The following is a 13000-nucleotide window of genomic DNA, read 5'->3' on the forward strand; positions in this document are numbered from 1 at the left end:
TATGTGCGGGTAGATTAAGCGAGAGCCCTCTCTGCTGGTTGAAAAAGCTTACAGCACCTGGTATTCCCAGGCTGTCTCCCATCCAAGTACTAACCAGGCCCGACCCTGCTTAGCTTCTGAGATCAGACGAGTTCGGGCGCATCCAGGCTGGTATGGCCCTAAGCAGAAGCTGCAGCTTGAAATACCTCTTATATGGAGTTGAAGATAAGTCATATAATATAAGTCATTGATTTGTTGGTGATAATAATTTAGAAGCGCTTATTTGTTGGAGTTAAAGTGCCTTAACCATGTGCAAAACACTTTAGGACGTGAGCTGTCGCTGTTACCACGTTGAAATATGTGTGGCTAGATTAAGCGAGAGCGTTCTCTGCTGGTTGAAAAAGCTTGCAGCACCTGGTATTCCCAGGCGGTCTCCCATCCAAGTACTAACCAGGCCCGACCCTGCTTAGCTTCCGAGATCAGACAAGATCGGGCGCATCCAGGCTGGTATGGCCGTAAGCAGAAGCTGCAGCTTGAAATACCTCTTATATGGAGTTGAAGATAAGTCATAGAATATAAGTCATTGATTTGTTGGTTTTATTTGTTGGAGTTAAAGTGCCTTAACCATGTGCAAAACACTTTAGGACGTGAGCTGTCGCTGTTACCACGTTGAAATATGTGTGGGTAGATTAAGCGAGAGCGCTCTCTGCTGGTTGAAAAAGCTTACAGCACCTGGTATTCCCAGGCGGTCTCCCATCCAAGTACTAACCAGGCCCGACCCTGCTTAGCTTCCGAGATCAGGCGAGATCGGGCGCATCCAGGCTGGTATGGCCGTAAGCTGAAGCTGCAGCTTGAAATACCTCTTATATGGAGTTGAAGATAAGTCATATAATATAAGTCATTGATTTGTTGGTGATAATAATTTAGAAGCGCATATTTGTTGGAGTTAAAGTGCCTTAACCATGTGAAAAACACTTTAGGACGTGAGCTGTCGCTGTTACCACGTTGAAATATGTGTGGGTAGATTAAGCGAGAGCGCTCTCTGCTGGTTGAAAAAGGCTTACAGCACCTGGTATTCCCAGGCGGTCTCCCATCCAAGTACTAACCAGGCCTGACCCTGCTTAGCTTCCGAGATCAGACGAGATCGGGCGCATCCAGGCTGGTATGGCCGTAAGCAGAAGCTGCAGCTTGAAATACCTCTGATATGGAGTTGAAGATAAGTCATAGAATATAAGTCATTGATTTGTTGGTTTTATTTGTTGGAGTTAAAGTGCCTTAACCATGTGCAAAACACTTTAGGACGTGAGCTGTCGCTCTTACCACGTTGAAATATGCGTGGGTAGATTAAGCGAGAGCGCTCTCTGCTGGTTGAAAAAGCTTACAGCACCTGGTATTCCCAGGCGGTCTCCCATTCAAGTACTAACCAGGCCCGACCCTGCTTAGCTTCCGAGATCAGACGAGACCGGCCGCATCCTGGCTGGTATGGCCGTAAGCTGAAGCTGCAGCTTGAAATACTTCTTATATGGAGTTGAAGATAAGTATATATTACAAGTCATTGATTTGTTGGTGATAATAATTTAGAAGCGCTTATTTGTTGGAGTTAAAGTGCCTTAACCATGTTCAAAACACTTTAGGACGTGAGCTGTCGCTGTTACCACGTTGAAATATGTGTGGGTAGATTAAGCGAGAGCGTTCTCTGCTGGTTGAAAAAGCTTACAGCACCTGGTATTCCCAGGCGGTCTCCCATCGAAGTACTAGCCAGGCCCGACCCTGCTTAGCTTCCGAGATCAGACGAGATCGGGCGCATCCAGGCTGGTATGGCCGTAAGCAGAAGTTGCAGCTTGAAATACCTCTTATATGGAGTTGAAGATAAGTCATAGAATATATGTCATTGATTTGTTGGTTTTATTTGTTGGAGTTAAAGTGCCTTAACCATGTGCAAAACACTTTAGGACGAGAGCTGTCGCTGTTACCACGTTGAAATATGTGCGGGTAGATTAAGCGAGAGCCCTCTCTGCTGGTTGAAAAAGCTTACAGCACCTGGTATTCCCAGGCTGTCTCCCATCCAAGTACTAACCAGGCCCGACCCTGCTTAGCTTCTGAGATCAGACGAGTTTGGGCGCATCCAGGCTGGTATGGCCCTAAGCAGAAGCTGCAGCTTGAAATACCTCTTATATGGAGTTGAAGATAAGTCATATAATATAAGTCATTGATTTGTTGGTGATAATAATTTAGAAGCGCTTATTTGTTGGAGTTAAAGTGCCTTAACCATGTGCAAAACACTTTAGGACGTGAGCTGTCGCTGTTACCACGTTGAAATATGTGTGGCTAGATTAAGCGAGAGCGTTCTCTGCTGGTTGAAAAAGTTTGCAGCACCTGGTATTCCCAGGCGGTCTCCCATCCAAGTACTAACCAGGCCCGACCCTGCTTAGCTTCCGAGATCAGACAAGATCGGGCGCATCCAGGCTGGTATGGCCGTAAGCAGAAGCTGCAGCTTGAAATACCTCTTATATGGAGTTGAAGATAAGTCATAGAATATAAGTCATTGATTTGTTGGTTTTATTTGTTGGAGTTAAAGTGCCTTAACCATGTGCAAAACACTTTAGGACGTGAGCTGTCGCTGTTACCACGTTGAAATATGTGTGGGTAGATTAAGCGAGAGCGCTCTCTGCTGGTTGAAAAAGATTACAGCACCTGGTATTCCCAGGCGGTCTCCCATCCAAGTACTAACCAGGCCCGACCCTGCTTAGCTTCCGAGATCAGGCGAGATCGGGCGCATCCAGGCTGGTATGGCCATAAGCTGAAGCCGCAGCTTGAAATACCTCTTATATGGAGTTGAAGATAAGTCATATAATATAAGTCATTGATTTGTTGGTGATAATAATTTAGAAGCGCATATTTGTTGGAGTTAAAGTGCCTTAACCATGTGAAAAACACTTTAGGACGTGAGCTGTCGCTGTTACCACGTTGAAATATGTGTGGGTAGATTAAGCGAGAGCGCTCTCTGCTGGTTGAAAAAGCTTACAGCACCTGGTATTCCCAGGCGGTCTCCCATCCAAGTACTAACCAGGCCCGACCCTGCTTAGCTTCCGAGATCAGACGAGATCGGGCGCATCTTTTTTTTTTTTGTCTTTTATTATGAAAATACATTTTCGTTAAAAAATATATTTTATATACATTCCTGCATACCAGACAAAAAATAAAACAATTTTTCTGCTACTTTTTCACAAAGCACTCTCTTCACTTTTTTACACTCTCCTATTTCAACAACAAAAAAAACCAAACAAAAAAAACAACTTATAATATTACAAACTTCAAACATATATCTCTATACACGCATGTGCAAAAATACACAAAAAACCATGTAACAAACCAGCAAAAAAAACCAAAACAGTACAACACATACCCCATACCCCTTATCACATGGAAGAAAACCTTCAATCACTCACTTCCGCTCCCCCAATCCCTCCACCCCTTCCTCCCCAATCCCATACCAGTCTCTCCCTCTCGTCCACAGACACCAGCGTGTTCCCCCTCAAAAAGAGAGGGGCGAAACCTTCAATCCCACAGATGTATTTATAATTAAAGCTGCAAGCAGCGATGAACGGGCCCTCGCACTCACGGCCACCGCCCCCCATAAGCATATCAGAAATGACACCACCCACGACTTCCTATGTCAAACCATTCAAAAGTTATAGCAGAAAAAAGGGACAACCAATCAGAAGAAGGGGCGGGGCTAATTCAGGCCAATGAAGGTCAAGGACTCATTACAGAGTCCCATGACACCACCCACGACTCTCTATGTCAAAACATTCAAATGTTATAGCAGGAAATAGGGACAACCAATCAGAAGAAGGGGCGGGGCTAATTTTCGCCAATTATGGTCAAGGACTCAATACCGAGTCCCATGACACCACCCACAACTCTCTATGTCAAAGCTTTCAAAAGTTATGGCAGAGAAAAGTATTTTAGTGGGCGCTGTTGAGCCGTTAGGCCACGCCCATTAATGTAAACCATGAAATATCAAATGTATCGACAGGCCTGGCTTTTCTTTTAGTTGCGACATGATACAGGTGTGTACCGATTTTTGTTCATGTATGTCAAACCGTATTATGGGGCTTGAGGCGCAAAGTTTTTTCTGTCTGAACCAATCAGATGAAGGGTGGGCGCGCTTTTTGCCGTCTAGCATCGCCACGGTAACACTTTTGAAAGAGAAAAGTAATGCGTGGTGTCGGAGGATGGAGACGCACGTTTTGATGTATAACACACCTGGGTGCACGTTACGTTCGGGCCGTATTAATGACCGAAGAAATGGCATAAATTGCGCCAAAATTACACGATTAATTCAAAATGTTCAAAATGGCCGACTTCCTGTTCGGTTTCGGCCATGGCGCCAAGAGACTTTTCTTTAAGTTGTGACATGATACAGGTGTGTACCGATTTTGGTGCATGTACGTCAAACCGTATTGTGGGGCTTGAGGCACAAAGTTTTCTAGGGGGCGCTGTTGAGCCATTAGGTCCCGCCCATTAATGCAAACCATTAAATATCAAATTTTTCACCAGGCCTGGCTCAGTGTTTCGAGAGGAGGTAGTAAAACGTTAATACCTGAAGCACTGGTGTCATCACCATCACCACCTTTGAACAGCCAATATGCTTACAGTGTTTTTTCATACAAGTATAGTTCATACAGGAAGATAGTGTAGCCTTTGTCTCACTTGATTTGGCCTTGTATTCATATACATACTAATTGAATGATTATAGGCTATCCCATTTGTTGCCCAAATAAATAATTTCAAAATCAGTAAATAATTAAAATCAGTACTCGAGTTGTAAAAAAAAAGAAATCAGGGGGGATGGTGGATTTGATCATATGGGGACAGATAATTGTGCTGATTACAAATAATATAATATATTACAAATAATAGCAGTGACCAAAACACCTGCAGAAATACTGCAGGAATGACATAGCAGCAGTTAAATGCAGCCTTCTGTAAGCTTTAAATATCCACTGGGCTTACATCAAATACATCAAAACACAACAATAAAAAACACTTTTCTGAACTTATCAATATGACTCTGTCCTTCACAGGATAAGTAAAATGGATCACTGCAAAAACTCTAAATCTTAACAAGAATATTTGTCTTATTTCTAGTTAAAATGTCTCATTTTAGTAAAAGAATCTCATTACACTTAAAACAAGACTCATCACTGGAAAAAACAACAATTTTCACCTGTTTCAAGTAGATTTTCACTTGTAATAAGTAGAAAAATCTGCATGTGGAACAAGATTGTTTTGCTTGTAATGAGAAGATAAATCTTGTCCCATTGGCAGATTTTTCTACTTATTTCAACTGAACATTTACTTGAAACAGGTGAAAATTGTCAAATAAGTTATTTTTCTGGTGTTATTATTCTGGTGATGACTCTAAATGTTGAAATAGCAGTAAAACCACATTCATTGATGAAATGACATAAGGGATGGAAAGGGGTGATGGCAGTTTTACAGGGGGATGATTTGGACCGTTTTTATTTCAGGGGGGAAATCCCCCTCACCCCCCCCCCCCTCAACTCGAGTACTGATTATAATAAAGTGTCTTATAAATCAATAATTCTAAAATCTCAATCCTTATTTTTATTTAACGGCCAGGGTTTATAGGCTGCATATTTACACTGTGTAGCCTGAAAGTGAACTGCAACTTACGTGCGGACGCATCTTTGCTGTGGAGGGGGCTGAATAAATCAACCAATTTTTTACATTTGGCCGTGTCTTCCTCCAGCGCCTTTTTTTTCTCTCTCCCTCTCGGCACCGCCTTGTCGAGGCAAAACCTCATTTTAACTCTCCCTCGCTGTGGAAACAGCCCCTGCTTGTAATAATGGCTGCAGCTCGAGCGGCAGAGCTGGTGGTGGGCGTGGTTTCAGCAGCGGAGGAGACCGAGGGGTGGTGTGCATTTTGGTGACGTAAAGAAAATGCACCAATCTTAACGGCTCACAGAAACCACGTGACACTGGGGGACTCTGTAAGGGTGGGGGCGAGCAGATCTTGCAGATTTTCATAGGGATTTCATCTTTTCTGTGTTGGCAGGCTGAGGGGAGACCACTTTAAATATGTTAAAACAAGAAAACACGTGTTTTTCATAATAGGTCCCCCTTTAAAAGATTTTCTAACAGTTTAGTTTGTTATGAACGTCAGAGATGTAGTTATAACACTGCATACTTGTGAATAATTATAAACATTGAAAAACGTACTTTTATATGAAAATAACCAGAAACAGATAGCTATAACATGGTATTTATATACTGCTTTAATGAACATTATTTTTATAGCCTATAAGCTATAAATATTATTTTTCTATTTTAATAAAATTAAATGTTTTTCTCTCATTTCAATTAAGAAAAAAGAAAAAAAAAGAAAAATGACTCAAACAAAAAAAAAACAGTGAGTGAGACAGGCAAGACAGCGACAACCAATGCAAGTGGAATGTCAACAGTGTATACATATTTCAAAACACAGACAACAACTTCTGAGCAAGTGGTTTGTTGAGCAGATATTGGAATTAATCTCAGATATTTGCATGAGGTCACTCTCACTCTCAACTAAATAAATAAATAAATATATATATATAAATACAACAACACACCCCTCTCCTCTTAAAATAAATTCAAATAAACAATCAAACTTATTTCCTTATACAATTTATACAAAAACCATATGTCTTTGTAAAAGAGCATAATACAAAGTCTTTCAGAATAAATGTACGTATTTTTAACGTGTGACAGCATCCTGTATCATAACTACATCTCTGCCGTTTGTACAAACCAAACTGTGTGGAAATCGGGTAAAGAGTCTGAGAGTTATGAATGATTGTAGTCCGGGAGAAACCTTGCTCAGTAGAAATGATGCACTAAGACGCAAATAATGCCCTGTCCAAGATGGCGGCCGCATCGATCGGCGCCCGGTCCAAGATGGCGGCCGCGCCCCACCCCCCCTCCCCCGAAGAGCTGCGCGCGCATTCCAAACTGCACTCATCCCCCCACCTTCCCCCCGCGGGAGCTCAACCCCTCCCCTCCCCTCCCAGTGCTGCTGCAGCAGTCTTCTCAGCGGCAGCAGCCCTGCTGGATCTGACTGAGACACAGTCTGATCACACATAAATATTCATTTAAAATCACGTCTAATGATTAGGTTTATCAAAATCACAGGACATTTTCAAAATACAGTAAACAATATACTGATGAAGTCCCATATGTCTATGACATTTATTGACAAAGACATAGCTTTTTACGTTATTAGTTCATTTTTTTAATTTTTAGAGTGACCAAGTTTTTCAAAAACAATATGTTACAGTGTATGATTTTTTACTCCTGTTGTAAGCTATCTGAAACTGTCATTTGATTTTCCTTACACAAAATCTTTGATTTTTAATTAATATTTTTCCAGAAATACAGAGTGACATAAAAATGCCAATTCCTTTCAAGAAATAACCACGATACGCGACACAGTCAACAAGGAACCTACTGCCAATCAAATGTGTCAATTTCATTAAGATTGGATAAACCAAACAGCAACTAAAGCACATAATTTGATGAAAAATGTATACCTGACCAAAAGGTGGCGCTATGGAGTTCATCCAAGATTGTCATATCCACTTGTTCAGAATGCAAGCCTGATTAAATGTATTGAATTTGGGTTCATTCTGACCAATTATGTTTAAGTTACAACAACTTTTATGTTCATGGCGAGACCCCGAAATTTGACAACCTCTGACAGCGACGCCCTTTGACACAAACTTACAGTTTTCTCTGTCACTCATCGTCAATGCCTTACCTATTATCTCACCAACTTTGAGATCAAGAAACTGATCTCGTTTGGAGCACAGATGCAAACTAGAAGACATGACAATTCCTGGTGCCAACAGGTGGCGCTACAACCGATCCTGAATATTCCACCATAGATGGGTTCAGGCTCAGCCTACAATCATGCACATACGTTTTCGACCACATCAAATCATGTATTGCTGAATTACAGCCAATTGATGTTTGATGGCGAAGCTTAAAAATGACCTCAAACTTCGCCGGATCACTACGGTCACGCCCTCTGGCAGAAACTTAAAAGCTTCGCAATTTAGCGTCGGCCATGTGTCTAGATTGTACAAACCAAGTTGTGAGCCAATTCGATAAAATCTCTAGGAGGAGTTCGTTAAAGTACGAGGCGTAGAAATGATCAGAATTCATGAAAAATGACATTTTCTGTTCAAAATGCCGGACTTCCTGTGTAACTTAGAGCATGGGTCCAAAAGACTTTTTTGTAGCTCTTTGTCTAATATAATACACACATAAAGGTCATTGCTGTAAGTCTAACCATATTGTGGGGCTCGTCAAAAAACATAAAATAGGTGGCGCTATAGAGCCCATTCTTGTGGACCCATGCCTGTCGCCCATAAAATACGTAATTTTACGCGACTCTGGAAGCGTGTGCAAAATTTGGTGAGTTTTAGAGCATTTTAAGGCCTCCAAAAAGGCAATTTATTTACGGCGAGAATAATAATAATAATAATAATAATTAAAGCTGCAAGCAGCGATGAACGGGCCCTCGCACTCACGGCCACCGCCCCCCATAAGCATATCAAAAATGACACCACCCACGACTTCCTATGTCAAACCATTCAAAAGTTATAGCAGAAAAAAGGGACAACCAATCAGAAGAAGGGGCGGGGCTAATTTTCACCAATTATGGTCAAGGACTCAATACCGAGTCCCATGACACCACCCACAACTTCCTATGTCAAACCATTCAAAAGTTATAGCAGAAAAAAGGGACAACCAATCAGAAGAAGGGGCGGGGCTAATTCAGGCCAATGAAGGTCAAAGACTCCATAAAGAATCTGATGACCCCACCCACGACTCTCTATGTCAAACCATTCAAAAGTTATAGCAGAAAATCGGGACAACCAATCAGAAGAAGGGGCGGGGCTAATTTTCGCCAATTATGGTCAAGGACTCAATACCGAGTCCTTCCAAATGTTTCTTCTTTTTGCTCCATTATGACAATTGTATGCTGTCATCCATTATGTTTTTTGTTTTTAAGTTTATGTCTGTTATTCAAATATATTAATACATTCATTAATATGCTATACTGTATTTTGTTTTGTGTATATTGTGTGTGTGTGTTTGTGTATGTATATATATATACATATATATATATATATATAGTGTGTGTGTGTGTGTGTGTGTGTGTGTGTGTGTGTGTGTGTGTGTGTGTGTGTGTGTATACCTGAATAGCATAACCAGTAGTGTGACTACCTGCAGAACGTATTTTAGCATGAAAGCCTGCATATTTAACGTACATCAAGCATCCTATCGTAGCTACATGTCTGCCGTTTGTAACAAAGAAAACTGCGTGAAAATCGGTTGAAAATTAAGCAAGTTATAGTTATTTTACTTATGCAGACACCTCCTTCCACAATAGAAGTGAACGCACTGGAGTCAAAGCGATACCGATCCAAGGAATTTCTCGACTAACTTATGCTGCTATCTCACTACATTTAGATAATAAAATTAGTAAAACTGTTAACCAGATGCTTTTTAATTTCCTATGGAAAAATCGTATACATTACATTAGAAAAAGTATAGTCATGAATACTTATGAATCTGGAGGGCTTAATTTCCTGGATTTTAAAACTTTAAACAATACATTTAAAATTAATTGGGCGAAAAATTTTATGAAGAATCCCACCTCAATCTGGAATTTTATTCCCCACCATATTTTCTCTCGTTTTGGAGGCCTTCATTTCATACTGTCTTGTAATTATAATGTAGAAAAAATTCCAGTTAAGTTATCTGTATTTCATAAACAGGTCCTCCTTGCATGGACTCTTATCTATAAGCATAACTTTTCACCCCACCGTTATATTATTTGGAACAATAGAGATATCCTAGTTAGAAATAAATCCCTTTTTTTTTTAAACCTGGTTTCAGAACCGGATCTGGCTGGTGAGTCCGCTGCTAAATGAGGAAGGAGTTGTGCTGTCTTACAGAGACTTTTCATCACGATATAGTCTTCAAGTAACTCCTGAAGAATTTTCAGTTGTCGCCAATGCTATTCCATCAGGCACCTTAATGCTTTTTAAAAACAGTTGTACTTCCTCATCTAGAAATGTGTCTGTCCCATTCTCAACTGACTCCCCAATAGGTAAAATATGTTTTTCACTGACCCAAAAGAATAATAATAAAAGGGTACGTGCCTTATTTCAAAAAGATATTGTTGCTACCCCTAATATTACTGTTTATTGGAATCGTTTCACAGATCATATTGATTGGAAAAAAACTTGGATGCTTCCTAACAAGTTTTTAATCACAAATAAGGTTAAGGAGGTCTCTTACAAAATCATACATAAATATGATCCTGCTAACCATTACATGCAGAAATTTAAAAAGGACATTAATACAAATTGTTCCTTCTGTAATTTACATCCAGAAACAGTTGTCCATTTATTTTGGCTTTGCTCTTATTCGAAAAAACTATGGGCAGATATTAGCAAATTTATTATTGACTCCTTTGGTATAGATTTTAATTTATATTGGGAAAATGTTGTTTTTGGTTTCCATTGTTTCTCTAAAAAAGAAGGAAAATGTTACTTTTTGATAAATCTGTTTTTATTTCTTGCCAAATTCCATATTCGTAAGAGTAAATTTTCAAAGAAAACGCCTTGTTTTTTTGTTTTCCAGAAAGAAATGGAACTTTACTTGAAATTAATCCTAAAATCAACAAATGAAAAGGCTTTTAAAACCGTAGACTTGTGTTATATGTTTAATCTTCTTGAATAACAAACATCACCCCTGGCACATGTTCTGTTTTTTATTTGTATACTGTTCGTGTATACTGTTTTGTGATAATTCTTTTAAATAAAGTAAAAAAAAAAAAAAAAAAAAAAAAAAAAAAACCGATCCAAGATGGCGGCCACGCCCAATGTTCTCAGGCAGTCAATGCGGCGCCTTGACCAAGATGGCGGCCGCGCTGAACACCAGCCCCTCCCCCCGCGGGAGCTGCGCGCGCATTCCAAACTCCACCCCCCCCCCCCCCCCCCCCCTGCTGCGCACGCATTCCAAACACCTTCGCCCGGCGGGAGCTCAGCCCCTCCCCTCTCCACTCTGCTGGAGCTGCTGGAGCTGAGAGACTGAGAGATCAACATGTCAGGCAGCCTGATCACACATAAATATTATTTAAAAATCACTCATGTATCTTTGACTTATGGAATTAACATGATATTTTCTCATTATAGTAAACAACATATCTATGAAGTCGGATGTCAATTTTGACATTTTGTGACAAAGACATAGCTTTTTATGTTATTAGTTCATTTTTTTAATTTTTAGAGTGACGGAGTTGTTCAAAAATAATATGTTCCAGTGTATGATTTTTTAGTCCTGTTGTAAGCTATCTGAAACTGCCATTTAATTTTCCTTACACAAAATCTCTGATTTTTAATTAATATTTTACCAGAAATACAGAGTGACATAAAAATGCCAATTCCTTTCAAATTACGACCACGATACGCGACACGGTCAACAAGGAACCTACTGACAATCATATGTGTCGATTGGATTAAGATTGGATGAACGAAACAGCAATTATAGCACATAATTTGATGAAAAATGTATACCTGACCAAAAGGTGGCGCTATGGAGTTCATCCAAGATTGTCATATCCACTTGTTCAGAATGGAAGCCTGATTACATGTATTGATTTTGGGTTAATTCTGACCAATTATGTTTAAGTTACAACAACTTTTATGTTCATGGCGAGACACCGAAATTTGACAACCTCTGACAGCGACGCCCTTTGATAAGAACTTACAGTTTTCTCTGTCAGTCATCGTCAATGCCTTACCTATTATCTGACCAACTTTGAGATCAAGAAACTGATCTCGTTTGGAGCACAGATGCATACTAGAAGACATGACAATTCCTGGTGCCAACAGGTGGCGCTACAACCGATCCTGAATATTCCACCATAGATGGGTTCAGGCTCAGCCTACAATCATACACATACGTTTTCAACCACATCAAATCATGTATTGCTGAATTACAGCCAATTGATGTTTGATGGCGAAGCTTAAAAATGACCTCAAACTTCGCCGGATCACTACGGTCACGCCCTCTGGCAGAAACTTAAAAGCTTCGCAATTTAGCGTCGGCCATGTGTCTAGATTGTACAAACCAAGTTGTGAGCCAATTCGATAAAATCTCTAGGAGGAGTTCGTTAAAGTACGAGGCCTAGAAATGATCAGAATTCATGAAAAATGACATTTTCTGTTCAAAATGCCGGACTTCCTGTGTAACTTAGACCATGGGTCCAAAAGACTTTTTTGTAGCTCTTTGTCTAATATAATACTCACATAAAGGTCATTGCTGTAAGTCAAACCATATTGTGGGGCTCGTCAAAAAACATAAAATAGGTGGCGCTATAGAGCCCAATCTTGTGGACCCATGCCTGTCGCCCATAAAATACGTAATTTTACGCGACTCTGGAAGCGTGTGCAAGATTTGGTGAGTTTTCGAGCATTTTAAGGCCTCCAAAAAGGCAATTTATTTACGGCGAGAATAATAATAATAATTAAAGCTGCAAGCAGCGATGAACGGGCCCTCGCACTCATGGCCAACGCCCCTCCTTCCAGCCCCCCCCAAAAAGAGAATATTAAAAATACGATAAATGTAAAAAAAAAATAAAATTAAACAAGATTTATCTTCTCATTACAAGCAAAAAAATCTTGTTCCACTGGCAGATTTTTCTACTTATTTTAAGTGAAAACAGGTGAACAGGTGAACAGGTGAAACAGATGAAAATGGTGTTTTTTTTCCAGTTATGAGTCTTGTTTTCAGTGTAATGAGGTTTTTTTTACTAAAATGAGACATTTTCACTAGAAATAAGACAAATATTCTTGTTAAGATTGTGAGTTTTTGCAGTGATCCATTTTACTTATCCTGTGAAGGACAGAGTCATATTGATAAGTTCAGAAAGTGTT

At 40.1% G+C, this 13000-nt stretch overlaps 7 non-coding genes and 2 pseudogenes across 7 annotated transcripts; all 9 read right to left on the bottom strand.

Moving 5' to 3' along the window:
- Positions 1–45: 45 nt before the first annotated feature.
- Positions 46–164, bottom strand: LOC133440104 (5S ribosomal RNA; annotated as a pseudogene).
- A 217-nt stretch (positions 165–381) lies between these two features.
- LOC133440109 (5S ribosomal RNA) lies at positions 382–500 on the bottom strand. The gene has a single exon (XR_009782270.1). It is a non-coding gene; the product is annotated as a 5S ribosomal RNA (ribosomal RNA).
- A 199-nt stretch (positions 501–699) lies between these two features.
- Positions 700–818, bottom strand: LOC133440106 (5S ribosomal RNA). The gene has a single exon (XR_009782267.1). It is a non-coding gene; the product is annotated as a 5S ribosomal RNA (ribosomal RNA).
- A 218-nt stretch (positions 819–1036) lies between these two features.
- LOC133440107 (5S ribosomal RNA) lies at positions 1037–1155 on the bottom strand. The gene has a single exon (XR_009782268.1). It is a non-coding gene; the product is annotated as a 5S ribosomal RNA (ribosomal RNA).
- Positions 1156–1354: 199 nt separating this feature from the next.
- Positions 1355–1473, bottom strand: LOC133440103 (5S ribosomal RNA). The gene has a single exon (XR_009782266.1). It is a non-coding gene; the product is annotated as a 5S ribosomal RNA (ribosomal RNA).
- A 216-nt stretch (positions 1474–1689) lies between these two features.
- LOC133440100 (5S ribosomal RNA) lies at positions 1690–1808 on the bottom strand. Its single transcript, XR_009782264.1, has one exon. It is a non-coding gene; the product is annotated as a 5S ribosomal RNA (ribosomal RNA).
- Positions 1809–2007: 199 nt separating this feature from the next.
- LOC133440105 (5S ribosomal RNA) lies at positions 2008–2126 on the bottom strand (annotated as a pseudogene).
- A 217-nt stretch (positions 2127–2343) lies between these two features.
- On the bottom strand, positions 2344–2462 carry LOC133440102 (5S ribosomal RNA). Its single transcript, XR_009782265.1, has one exon. It is a non-coding gene; the product is annotated as a 5S ribosomal RNA (ribosomal RNA).
- A 199-nt stretch (positions 2463–2661) lies between these two features.
- LOC133440108 (5S ribosomal RNA) lies at positions 2662–2780 on the bottom strand. The gene has a single exon (XR_009782269.1). It is a non-coding gene; the product is annotated as a 5S ribosomal RNA (ribosomal RNA).
- Positions 2781–13000: the final 10220 nt, after the last annotated feature.

This window comes from Cololabis saira, unplaced genomic scaffold, assembly GCF_033807715.1.
Source record: "Cololabis saira isolate AMF1-May2022 unplaced genomic scaffold, fColSai1.1 scf360, whole genome shotgun sequence".
Classification (NCBI taxonomy): domain Eukaryota; kingdom Metazoa; phylum Chordata; class Actinopteri; order Beloniformes; family Belonidae; genus Cololabis; species Cololabis saira.